Raw genomic sequence first — 11,724 nt, 5'->3', positions numbered from 1 at the left:
GTGGAAGGAGGGGCAGCTCAGTGCAGAGAGAGACAAAGAGAATGGGCTAGAACCAGGTAGGTACCTGCTCTCTGTGGGCAGGGGTGGGGGGCAGGGACCCTGTTTACCCCCTCCCCAGCCTGCTGCGCTTGCAGTTAACCCCCGGCCCCTCCCTTGCTCCAGGGACCAACCCTAGCTCCCACCCCACTGTGCTTTTGCCCCCGGCCCCTTTTACAATCATTCGCCAGGGGGCCCACAAATATGTTTGGTGCTGGGCCCACAAAAAGTTAATCCGGCCCTGCTAGAGAGCTTACAGTGGCACAGCTGTACTGATGCAGCTGTGCTGCTATAAGATCTCTCATGTACCCACTCTATGCCAATGGGAGAGATCTCGCCCATTGACATCATTAAACCACCCCCAACGAGCAGCGGTAGCTAGGTCAGCAGAAGAGCGCTGTCCACGCCGGCGCTTCTGTTGGTGTAACTTACACATTCAATGCAATTAAACAATGCAATTAGACAATGCAAGGAATTATTAGGACTTTATTGGTTCTGTCAGGCTGCTCCATACAAATTTTACTTTGTATGGTCCCATTTCTTCAGTTAGATCCATGTAGGCAGAGCCTTGCACCTGTGCAAAGCCTCGTTTAGGTCAGTCTGGCACTGCCAAGTATGGGCTGCCCATATGGAATCAATGGCAGGATTAGGGCCTATATTATTTCACAATAAAGTAATTAAAGGGATTCTTGCCAAAATAAAAGCTGTTCTCTGTTCCTCAGTGACTAAGGCTATGTCTGCATTTGCACTTTTGTCGGTGTAACTTATGTCACTCGGGGGTGTGGAGCAGCCTGACAGAACCAATAAAGTCCTAATAATTCCTTGCATTGTCTGAATGTTCCATAGGAAGCTGTGGCAAAGGCACATGTAAATGTATGCAGCAGCAGTAGAGAGATTAAACTTGCCATTGTTATTTTTAAGTAACGTCACAAAACAGTACAGCTCTTCAGAGCTCTGCCATGACTCATTCATTTACAGGGAGACTCCCTCTGTTTGGGTTTAATTTTAAGGCAGCTGTAAAAGTCCATCAAAGTCACACAGTGAAGGATTTTCCTGTGTGTGTGTGTGTATTTATTTAAATCTTTCTCATTCAAGTTGTCTCAATATGACATACTGTGCCTTACCAGGTAATAGTATGGAAACTTGGAATGGAGGAGATGAGAAACATCTGTAAACCTCATATTTTTCAAAAGCTTAATTAAGGAAATGGCTTTAATAGTAAGGAGCTAAGATTGGAAAGATCTTATAACAAGCACCATTTGTGTGAGGAGAAAGAATCTCTCCTAGATCCAAATCCTAACTGCAAGAATTCAAAAGAAGTATTGCAAAAACAACAATAAAAAAACCTTTGAACAGGAAAGTATTGTTCCTGTTTGCCTTTCAGCTGTAATCTTAAGCGCCTTGGCTTGATAAGTACCAGAGCGGTAGCCATGTTAATCTGTATCCACAAAAACATCTGAAGAAGTGTATGTTTTTTACCCACGAAAGCTTATGCCCAAATAAATCTGTTAGTCTTTAAGATGCCACCGGACTTCTTGTTGTTTTTTTGGCCTGATAAGATGATGTAAAGCTGTGATGATGTGCCTCTCAGGCCATGAATCATTTACTCCTGCTGCTCCTACCCTGCTCCCAACATCATCAACAGATCCATGGGCAGTGCCTGGAATGGGAGTGGTGCCTTCTCTTTCTACCCCAAACCTAGCACTGGATCACTGGATGTGTGTACATCAGTGATTCCACAAGACAAAGAGCTCAGACCTGCTGCAAGAGATTCTGCTTGGCTAATGTTTCTTTCCCCAGCCTCCAAATCTCTGTTGATTCTTGTGACCAGGCACCTCTCCCTTTCCATGACACAGCCGAAAAGCAGCAGTAGCCGCAGCCTAAAAAGAGATTGGCTCTGGCAGCAGTCTTAGAAAATGCCTTTCCCCCCACAACTGCAACAATCTCCTCTGGAAAAAAGGGCAAGGACAGGAACATGGAATATGTAAGGGGACTGTTGCCCCCTTACTGACATTCAGTGGGGGTGTTTTGGTTTTCTAGTTCCCAGTACTAAAAAGGGGGAAAGGTCGATGGGGAATCAGGACCCTGAGACTGACAGCCCCCAGGAACAATGGGGAGAGGCCAATGCTCCAGGTCAGCCTGAATGACAGGGCAGGCAGGCTAATCAGGGAGTCAGGAGGCCAGGGAGGTCCCGTCCTCCAAGTGAGCTGGATTTGCCTGGGTCAGACAGACAGAGTGGGGCTGAGTTAAGGAGAAAGCAGGGGCCCAAGCTGAGCTGGGGAGCAGAGCTGTGCCAGATCCAGAGGGACCAGAAAAGCAGCCCAGAGAGAGCAGACTTGCCCTGGGAGCAGAGCTGCAGCAACCAGAGCCAGAGGGACCAGGAAAACAGCCCAGGAAGCAGGTCAGTGCTGGGAACAGAGTCACAGAAGCAGCCTGCAGAGCAGACCTGTCCTGGGAGCAGAGCTGTAGCAGCCAGAGCCAGAGCGGCCAAAGGAGCAGCCCAGAGAGCTGGAGGCAGAGCAGCAGCCGTGCAGAGACAGAGTGGTGCAGCTGGGGCTGGAGCAGTCTGGAGCTGGGTGCGGTGAGCAGCTGGGGAGAGCGAGGTGGACCCTGGGCCGCGGGCCCAGCACAGGGAGACGCCTCAGTCAAGAGGCTCTGCAGGCCAGGCTTGGATCGTAACCCCGACAGGGCGAGGGCGACACTGGGAAGAAGGGTCCTGCCACTTAGAGCCTAAGAGCGTGTGGCCACCACCAGAGCGAGGGTCCGACCCACAGCATCCCCGCAGCACAGCCAGGGCCGGAGAAGAAGGTCTGGGACTTACAAGGAACAGACTGCGAACTGCCCTGACATTCCAGAGACACTGTTTGTGATTTCAGAGTAACAGCCGTGTTAGTCTGTATTCGCAAAAAGGGGGGGGGGGTGGAGGGTGAGAAAACCTGGATTTGTGCTGGAAATGGCCCACCTGATGATCACTTTAGATAAGCTATTACCAGCAGGACAGTGGGGTGGGAGGAGGTATTGTTTCATATTCTCTGTGTATATATAAAGTCTGCTACAGTTTCCACGGTATGCATCTGATGAAGTGAGCTGTAGCTCACGAAAGCTCATGCTCAAATAAATTGGTTAGTCTCTAAGGTGCCACAAGTACTCCTTTTCTTTTTACTGTTTGTGATGTTCCCTGTCACAGAGCGGGTTTATGTGTTTCCTTTAACCTTTCCCATTTTTCCTTATTCTTTTTAAAATTAATTGTTGATTAAATAACTTGCATTTGCTTTAACTTGTATGTAATGGTCAGTGGGTCAGAGAAGTGCCCGGTGCAGAGAGAGTACCCCGGAGTGGGGACACCCTAGCCCCTGTCCTAGGTGACCACAGCAGGGTTGGGGGTCGAGCCCCCCAGGAATCCTGGGCCCAGCCTTGTTGGGGTTACGAGGACTCTGCCAGACAGGAGAGTGAAAGGGGAGTCCTCAAGGGCAGGGAGGCCACTGGGTAAAGGAAGTGGGAGCGAGGACTCAGATCCTTTTGCTAGCCCACTTCACTGGGGTGGTTCAGAAGCCAGGAAAGTTCCCCACAAGAGTGGGACTATTCCCCCACTTACAAATAGAAGGGAGATAAATGGGGTGGGCAAAACAGGAGAGGAAGAACTTGGGGGAAGGTGGAGCTGGGACCTGACAAGGCCAAAATTTAATAAAGACAAGCAGGAGAGAGTGAAGGAGAAGGGGAAAGAGAGCAAGTCAGCCCGAGAAGATTGGAATGGAAGGCAAAGATTAGTTGGAGAACAAGTAGGAAGAATATGGGACAATATGGGAAGAATATGGGACATCTAGGTCAGTGGTTCTCAACCAGGGGTACATGTACTCCTCGGGGTACACAGAGGTTTTGCAGGGGGTACATCAACTCATTTAGATATTTGCCTCTTTACAACAGGCTTCATCAAAAGCACTAGCAAAATTAGTACAAACTCAAATTTCATATAATGACTTCTTTATACTACTCTATATCCTATACACTGACATGTAAGTACAATATTTATATTCCAATAGATTTATAATTATATGGTAAAAATGAGAAAGTCAGCAATTTTTCAGTAATAGTGTGATGTGACACTTTTGTATTTTCATGTCTGATTTTGTAAACAAGTAGTTTTAGAGATGTGAAACTTGGAGGTACACAAAACAAATCAGACTCCTGAAACGGGTACAATCATAGAATATCAGAGTTGGAAGGGACCTCAGGAGGTCATCTAGTCCAACCCCCTGCTCAAAGCAGGACGGATCCCCAATTAAATCATCCCAGCCAGGGCTTTGTCAAGCCTGACCTTAAAAACTTCTAAGGAAGGAGATTCCACCACCTCCCTAGGTAACGCATTCCAGTGTTTCACCACCCTCCTAGTGAAAAAGTTTTTCCTAATATCCAACCTAAATCTCCCCCACTGCAACTTGAGACCATTACTCCTTGTTCTGTCATCTGCTACCACTGAGAACAGTCTAGAGCCATCCTCTTTGGAACCCCCTTTCAGGTAGTTGAAAGCAGCTATTAAATCCCCCCTCATTCTTCTCTTCCGTAGACTAAACATCCCCAGTTCCCTCAGCCTCTCCTCATAAGTTATGTGTTCCAGTCCCCTAATCATTTTTCTTGCCCTCTGCTGGACTCTTTCCAATTTTTCCACATCCTTCTTGTAGTGTGAGGCCCAAAACTGGACACAGTACTCCAGATGAGGCCTCACCAGTGTACAATAGTCTGGAAAGGTTTAGATCCACTGATCTAGAGGAGACGGGAGGGTTAACTGTTCACTGTAAACTTTTACTTCAGGTCATGAACACAATCTCTAACTCAGCTCCCCACTTTCTGTAATGAATGAATAAAAACATCTGATGCCAAAAAATATTGTAACAAATCCGTGGCAACATAGCACTATGCTGCACACCATCACCAGTTAGAATTGTAGCAGAGACAGAGCTTGGATATTTTTAATCCAAAAATAAAGGCATTCAACAAGTGACTCAAAGGAGAATCTCCATTACTTACCAGTATAGGGCCTGTGACACCCTGTTGAGTAATTCTGATTCCGTCCATTAGTGATCAGTGGGTACATATGTGTGCATCAATTCATGAACAGTATGGCCTCTTTCAACCCAAATTATTCGATGAAATATTGGATGAGTTTAAAAAAAACCCTAAAGGTTTTCAAAGTCATAGTCCATACTCAAAAATGGTAACTGAGATGAAAAATTTAAATGTAAGCCATAACAAGTGAATAATGCATGGTTTTTGTTCACTTAACTTTTTAGTAGCAAAGACAGAGACTCTCAACTGGTTCAAATCTTGGGACCTGGTTTATTAACCTGAATAACAGTGTGGTTTCACTGTGTTGGGAGCAGGATTTGGGGAGCCCATTCAAAGAGTATGCACCCATTGTATGCTGTACAGCCCACCTTGGACCACGGGGGCAGAGATGACACATGGGTGGGGCATGAAGGGTCATGTGCCTCCCCCATTTCTCCAGATCCCTCTGGAGGGTATGCCCAGAAGCGAGGAGACTGCACTCACCCTGGCAGCGGTGCTCTCTGTGTGTCCATGCAGAGTGGGGACGGAGCATGGCGGCTGGCTGAGCTCCTCCCCTGACCCCCAACATGGGGCTGCTTCGCCTTCCCTGCCGCTGAAGTCCTAGCGCTGCTACCTGCTTTGCACGCTATTCACCGAGGTGAGTTGGGGGTGGAAGCAGAGGCAATGAGTGGGACTCCAGCAGCAGGGAAGGTGAGGCAGCCCTATGTAGCGGGGAGAAGGAGGAGCTCAGCCAGCCGCCCTGCTGCTTCCTCCCTACTCAGGGTGCACCACGGACACACGGAGAGTGCCGCTGCCAGTGGGAGGACTGCCTCTTCGCTTCTGGGAGTCCCGAGAAATTGGGGAGGCATGTGACCCCCCCCCCAGAACCTTTCATCTGTGTCCCCCACTAGCCACGGCTACATGTTGCCTCGGCACGCAGGTTGAAGCTGAGCTAGGGCCATGCTTGTGCTCTGAGCGGTCCCTGGAGTCCCCCTGCCCCCCGTACTCCCTGTCCCCTAGCCTACCGCCCACCCCAGCTTCATGCCCCCCACCCCCGAGCAGTTCCCAGAGCCCCCCATCTTGGCCTCACGTCCTCCCCACCCCGCATCCTTTGGGGCCAGTCCCTGGAACTCTCTCCACCCTCCCTCCCCACCCCAACCGGCCTTTTCCCCTCCCCAGTCTGCCTCCAGTTACCACTTTCTGCCACATCCCAGCCTCCCCCATCTCCCCAGGGCTGCAATCTGGAGTCGCCTTGGTCCCTCCTGGCTCCTAGCTCAAAAGTACTCACACATATTCACACTGCTTTGCTGCCCAGATCCCAGCCCATACCCATTTCTCCCCCCCCCCCGCCCCCATCTCTGCTACTTGGCTCAATTTGGGGCATGGAGGAATGTTTGGGGGGGCGAGCAGCAATGTCAGGTGACTCAGGCCAGCCCCATGTGTCCAGTTTACAGTTTAGGAAATAAGGTCATCTAACTCTCTGGGCAGGGCACATGGGGAGCTGGCAGGCAATCGGGGAGCTTAGGGGGGCCAATCGGGGGTTTGGGGAGTGGAACTGTGTGGGGGCCTGGACCTGGACTGTACTTTGACCAAGAAATTTGGACCTTGACAAAAAATAATTGACTACCCCTGCTCCCCACCATTGGGGCACAAGCAGAGCAGAGGCAACTTCAGCACTGAGGTCAGAACAGCAGCCTCAGAATTGCTCTGCTATAAGCTGCAAGCTGTGTGGCCTGTAAGTAGAATTCCTTCTCTCCAGCCCTGCAGGAGATCCCCAAGGTGCACAGGCTGGAGAGAGGATTTGGAGCTAAAGAATAACATAGTAAATGGATGGAACACAGATAATTTCACAGAATTTTAAATGGTCCCCTCTCTCTCTATAAAATATGACCAAGAAATAATATATATATATGTATATAAAATGCAGTAGCATATACAATACAGCCAAGTATATAAAAGTATACACAGTATTTTACAGGGCATTTTTTACACAAATGAACCACAAATTACTTTACAAAGTTAATTTAATTACAGAATGGAATGGTACACCGGTTTTCATTATCTGGTCATGTCTGTAGTTTTAAAATAATGTTTTATGGCCATAAGATAACTCTTTAAAAATGCACAATGGTATTGCCGACATCTTCCATGGCACATCTGCTTAGTTTTACAGACACAAACAAGTTTTTGCTACTGTCAGCACTGAGGACCCAATTTAGCTGCGGAAGAGCAAAGCTGCATTGTAGTCTGGCTGATGCGTCACCCGCAAAATGAGCAGGCTCCCTTCTGAGTCTGGACTCTTGGGTGCTGGTGGTGATGTAGCAGGCAGAAAGAACAGAGCCTGTTTGGTTGTTAGTTCTGATTTACGATTATTCCCCGTCAGAGATCAAACTGAGCTTCCAGCACAGGCAGTGCAAGGGGAAGAAAAAAAAACAAAACAAAACTTGCTTCCACTTGTCAGCTGAGCCCCTTTTTATTTTAGGAAGCCATCCCTGCTTAGGAATAAATGGGGCAGCACTAAGAAATCATTCCACGGTGAGTGGCTTTTGGGACTGGAAAGAGCTGCTGTTCTTTCTACCTTGGAACGGCAGGACGGGTGTGTTCATTGCTTTGCAGGCTGCCGCCCCTCCTGCCAAAGGGGGAGCCCCTCTGGACCGGCGTGAAGGGAGGTTGGTGGACGGGAGGCGATGCTGTTATGCCGCTGTTACTGCTGGTCTTGCCGCGGCTGCTGCAGAGTCACGTGAGAGTCCCCTTTAAGTTTCCATAGAGAGGCCTCTCAGTGTCACATGATGGACATGATATAATGAAACAACATTGTAGCGAGGAAAGCATTGAGGGGAGCCCAGGGCTGCACAAACGGTGTCTGGGAAGGGGGCAGAGAGAGAAGGAAACTACGGGGCATCCTTCAGCACACAGGAGCCCACCTCCATCCACTAGCGAAAGGGGACGTGGAAAAGAGAGGAGGGGTCCCTCTGCTCCCCTCCCACCCCCCTCGGGCCAGGAGGAAGAACAACTTTTAATCAGCACAGATGGGATTGCACCTGTGTCCGGAGTCGCCACCATCCAGAGGAAGAGGAAATTTATATGAAAGAACAGATCTGGAAACTACCTGTTTTTTTGTTTTTTCTTCCACTTTGCTGCGGGGGGTGGGGGGTCGCGGTGCGGGGAAGGCGAGAAAGCTTTGCCAGCACATGGATCAGCGTAAGGTAAGTTATTTATAGTCCTTAAAAGCTCCTCAAGAGAGATTTGTTTTGGGAGGTGTGGTGTATGTGTGTATGACTGCCGGGGGGGGGGGGGGGGGTTCGTCCTAAATTTTGCATCCCGGACGTTTAAACGAGGAAGGGTGTCCTTTCGCGGGGGCATAGTTTTTCATGTGAGTTTAGGTTCGGGGTGGGAATTGTTTCGCATGTTCGTCTCCTTTTAACTTCTTTTCTCTGTGTCCCTTTCCTCTGGTCCAGGGTCGGGAGCCATGGGGGGGGGGGGGGGGCAGGCAGGCGTTTTGGTCAGGAGGGAGGGAGCGAGGTGGGATTTCCAGCTTGAAATGGGAATTTAAAAATAAAGAAAGGCGATTGCGCCATGTTTGTGTTGCTAAGAGGAGGGGTGGGGGGTGTGTGTGTGTGTGTGGCATGGCTGCATGCCACATGGCTTCTCTGGAGCGGCTGGGTTGTTCGTGTGTTTTTCCCCCTCCGTGTCCGCATTCCAGCTAATGTTGCGCAGATAAAATTCGAACTTGAGGTAAACAGAAGAGGAAACGAGGGGGCGGGCGGGCGAGGGGGGGGGGGAGGCTGTTTCCATCCTGGGATCCCACCTCTCCACTTCGCAGATAACATCCACAGCGGGCACAGCAACCCCCCCCCCCCCCACCGACCCCCCTCCTTTGTCGCCAGCCAGAAAAATAAGAGCAGTGGGACTGCAAACCATAACCCCCCCCCCCCCCCCCAGGTCCTCTGCAGCTAGGGTGGTGATGGGAGGGGGCGGAGCGCCTTTTTATCTCCAAAACGTCACATTCCAAATCCATAACAACACAACCCCCCCCACCCCACCCACGCACACACCTTCGCCACCAGCATATAGGGAAGATGCCTTTCCCCCTCGCCGGCTGGCAGCATAGTGATCCCCACTTGCTTGCCCCAGGAAAGCATTACGCCGAGTAGGTGAGAGCAGAAATAAATCCCCTTAGTGGGTGCCCCACCTCATCCAGCCGTGTTCCTCTCAGGCACCCAGCGAGCTCAGAGCCTCCCAAACACAGGGTGGAGCGGGTGGCTTTTTTTAACTAAAGCGGGAGGGGGCATGTTTTCCCCCCTTAGTGAAGGTGCAAGGACTAGGTTACTACAGTGCTGAGCATCTGGTTATTGGTCGGTGCTGGAGCTCCGTGTGCGAGCAACGGGTAAGTGTGGCTAGCTGGGTGTGTGGCAGCAGGTGCGGAGGCTTGGCATGTGGTTAGCATCACAGTGATACTGTGATGGAGGTTCGTGGGGATTTGGTAAGTGACTGCTGGGTAGCTGTGTGTTAGACGGGAGGGGGCCTTAGAAACCAGGGGGGAATGACAGCTGCGAGGCGGAGGAAGGCTTTGTGGTTGGGAAGGGGGTTTTGCTCTTTGTGGTGGTTTTGGAAAGCAGCAGAACAGCATCCCCTTAACAGGCTTAGGTATCTTCAGCTGGGTATAGATGATCTTGCTTAGTTTTAGGGGAGGGGTGTGTGTGTGTGGGTCTTTGATTTTGAGGGAGGTGTGCTGGTGGTCTGGGAAAGGTTATCTTTTGAAGTGGTGTGAAGTAGCAAAAATGTGGATGTGTCTGTCATCTGAAGGGGGGGTGCTGTGATTTGCAAGTTCTAGGTTATGGCACAGGCAATTTAGCTGGCAATAAGTATACTCATCACTAATGTGATGCCCTTCACGTGTCCAGAGCACTGCAAACACAACCACTAATTCAGTGGCGCAGGTTTCTTTCTCTGTGCCACGTGGCTAGTGTAGGGGGCAGGCACTTGCCTGCAGTGGTATAGATAGCGGGTAGGGTGAGGTGGGACATGGGTACATGGCAAGATGGGGAATAAAGAGGAGAAAGGACTCCTTTAAAGAGAGAGAGGTATGTGGAATAGAAGAAGGCCCCATATGAGGTATAAGGGTGTATTAGGCCTTAAGGAGCTTGCGGGCAAGTGGAGTTGAGTGAGGAATTACAAAGCAATTTATCCTGGTGAGGAGGGGTAAAAGGGTATTGTGGGGCAGGACACTGGAGAGTGTATATGAGGAGGTAATACACATCATGAGGAGGAAGGGTCAGGAATACTGAGTGGATTATATCTTGAAAGTGATGGGAGTGCCGGGGGAGGGACTAACAGACGTGTGCGGGTGGGCTGTACACGTGATTGGTTTGAGTGGGGAGTTCAGTATGGGGGTGTAACATGTTGGGGATCGGGAGACAAGAGTGGGTCTGAAGAAGGTATGCGGGATTTGTGTGTGTGATTTGGGAATGGGAAGATGTACACAGGGCCATGGGGAGGGGCCAAAGGACTGTAGTGGAGGGTCAAGGACAAAACATGTTGTTGAGAAGCAGGGGTGCTGGAACAATGTGTACAGTGGGGGGGCTGAGAGCCATTGAACCGAACTGTAAACCCTGTATATGATGGAAACCACTTCAAGCCAGGGGGTGCGGTAGCACCCCCAGTTCCAGCACCTGTGTTGAGAAGTGCTTTTCCTGGGTGCATAGAGCTGGCACAGGGCTCTGTACGGGAGGGGTGTGCGTCCTGCCGCAGTGAGGGTTATTGGGGGGTGTCATACGGGGCTGTACTGGGAGCAAGTGGCACAGGTCTGTGTAAGGGGGTTGGTGTGTATGTATCGGAGACACAGAGCTGTGTTGAGATGAGGGAGTGGGGGGCATAGGTATATGTTGGGGTGAGGATGCCTGTGGGGGGACACTACATTGTTGGGAGGTGAAAGGGTCTGTATATGTGGGGCAAAGCTGTGTCAGGGTGAGGGGGTCTGTATTTGGGGGCACAGAGCTGTGTTAGGGTGAGGGAGCGTGGGTGGTAACAGGTCTGTGTTGGGGCAAAGGTTGTATGGGTGGGGACAGGGCTGTGTTGGGGCAAAGGGGTGGGTGTATGGATGGGGACGGGGTTGTGTTGTGTCAGAGGGGTAGGGCTGTGTTGGTGGGGACAGGGTTGTGTTGTGTCGGAGGGGTAGGGCTGTGTTGGGGTGAATGGGGGGTGGGGATGGGTGTGGGGACAGGGCTGCATTAGGGCAGGGGGTGAGTATAGGGGTGGGGACAGGGCTGTGTTGGGGCGAAGGGGTGGGTGTAGGGGTGGGGACGGGGTTGTGTTGTGTTGGAGGGGTGGGGCTGGGTTGGTGGGGACGGGGTTGTGTTGTGTCGGAGGGGTGGGGCTGTGTTGGGGTGAATGGGGGGTGGGGCAGGGCTGCATTAGGGCAGGGGGTGGGTGTAGGGGTGGGGACAGGGCTGTGTTGGGGCGAAGGGGTGGGTGTAGGGGTGGGGACGGGGTTGTGTTGTGTCAGAGGGATGGGTCTGGGTTGGGGTGAAGGGGTGGGGACAGGGCTGTGTTGGTGGGGATGGGATTGTGTTGTGTCGGAGGGGTGGGGCTGTGTTGGTGGGGACGGGATTGTGTTGTGTCGGAGGGGTGGGGACGGGGCTGTGT

Source organism: Caretta caretta, chromosome 1 (genome assembly GCF_965140235.1).
Source record: "Caretta caretta isolate rCarCar2 chromosome 1, rCarCar1.hap1, whole genome shotgun sequence".
NCBI classification, from domain to species: Eukaryota; Metazoa; Chordata; order Testudines; family Cheloniidae; genus Caretta; species Caretta caretta.
Note: the sequence above shows the minus strand (reverse complement) of the source record.